The following is a 2,254-nucleotide window of genomic DNA, read 5'->3' on the forward strand; positions in this document are numbered from 1 at the left end:
GATAGATTTTTATAAGGTTGAGACAAAAACCGATATATCAATTTTTTATTTTTAATTATTTAATTCCTCATATACTTAGTTTTAACCAAAAATGTTAATGGTTTTTTCACATAGCGATAAATCCTTAGTTGATTTTTTCAAAAAACGATAAATCCGGATAGTCTAAGCAAAAACCGCTATATCCATTTTTTTTTTTTTTTTTTTTCGTTTATTACTTCACACACGAATCTGTTGTTTTGGCCACCAAACAATGTTGCTAATGTTGATATATTAAGATTTTCTACTCTCTTTTACCTAAAAAAACAAAGAAATAAAACGTTTTTTCCGATTTGTCAAAAATCTTAGAAAGTGGATTTAGCGGTTTTTGTTCCGAAGCTCCTCAATTATTATGGTCTGGTACGAATGGGTAATGTAGGCAAGATTAGCACAGTGTGTCGTTTGAATACGCCACGATAACGCCCCCATTCCCGCTCGTGAATATGACCGGCATGCTAACACTGATAAGCGCCCACCAATATTTAGCGCATTCAGTGCCTTTTTTTTAAATTGCGTTTACTTCATACATAAACAACGGTATATTCTCTCTATTCAAATCAGTTTTCAATGTAATGTTTGAGCAACCAGCTAGAATCCTACGCATGCGAACATTCGAAAATCTCAATTTACCCTCATTATACCTATGTCAATGAAGAGATTCTGATGTAATATAATACGTCCTTCATGTCGTGTTTTATAAATAGAGTATGGGTAGATAGCGAAGAGGCCCGATTTCTGTCTACCACGGTCTCAAGGCCCGCGAGTCATTGGCACGCCCCGCTTCAAGGCGACTGCTAATTCATGTACTACAAGATTCATATTAAATTAACACTTAGATGACACTTAAAAAGTGTTGAATTCTTGTGTCAGAATATTATCATTATGGAAACTTTTTCTTTATAATCAAAATAGATGTATTTTCGAGTTAGAATTTGACTTTTTCTGTTGTGTTCAAAATTATAAAAATAATTTGGAAAATCCAAAAGTGCACGCCTCATAATTTTTTTAAATAAATATTTATTAATTATTATTTTTGTTTATTTAATAACAATTAAACCACATCGAATCAGACCCTGAAAAATGAAAGGATTCTATTCCTGAGCATACCTACTCAAGCGTAAGAGAAAAAAAAAAGACTCGATTAGTAAAGTATTTCGGTCGCTATCGTGTTAACAAGAAAAAGGATCCGCACATACAGACACACGGACGTCCAAGACAGAACTTTTTTAAACTGTTTTTTAACTAGTTTAAATAACAAAAATGACATCAAAAATATCATGAACGTTAAAAATAGTGTTTTTTCTTAATATGTGTGTGTATGTATTATCTTACAAGTGCAATGTATGATACATAAAGACATTTTAAGTTTGAAAAATCAGATGTTTTGCGCGAAGTGACAGTAGTACCCACCTCAACGCTTCGCTTATGAGGCGTGCAAAATAATTCCTGGTTCGCGAAAATAATATTTTAAAATATGTATAATATTGTATAATATACCCAAAATATTAAAAAGTATTTATATTTATACTGAAATACATATATTTAGTAAATGTGTATGCTGTATATTGTACGAGATACCCACTAATTTTGAGCAAGATATAAGATATTAGACGGGTAGAGCACACATAGAGGCCCTAAGACCTGATAAGAACGCAGCGGGTGTTCTCCAAATAGAGGCGGTTCGAAAAACCGATTCGACTGGTTTTAATGGTAAAAGAACAGCAGTACTACGTGCTTTATCCAAAAATCCTATTCAGTTTAATGAAACAGTTTATTACTATGTTTATGAGACCCGAAATATTGTACACTAAATAAAATGACTACCTACTCTAAAGCTTTTAAAGTAATTATTTCAAGTTTAGAACATAATATTTTAAATTGCCAAAAACCATATTCGCAAGGTTTGGTATTTACTACTAACCACAAAACCTGTAAAAGAGGAAGTACAAAAACGTAGGTGTAGATAAATCACATGATAAATCGTTCGACGGGTACCCAAAACTCGTTTGGAAATTCTAAAGAACTATTTCGTGAATATAAAGTGAGCAGTGCCCTATTTATTAGCGAGCGAACGACGTGAATTTGAAGTCCTGCACGAGCTACATACCATCGTTTTTTACAACAATTTACTTATCAACCATCTTTTAGCGAGCATCTGCCGAAATTGTGTATTTTGATACTTACAAGATAAACATCATGCTTAAGGTTCAGGGTCGAT

Source organism: Colias philodice, chromosome 15 (genome assembly GCF_061535455.1).
Source record: "Colias philodice isolate Cphi_HAF_F1 chromosome 15, ilColPhil1 Martin Lab GWU primary, whole genome shotgun sequence".
NCBI lineage: Eukaryota > Metazoa > Arthropoda > Insecta > Lepidoptera > Pieridae > Colias > Colias philodice.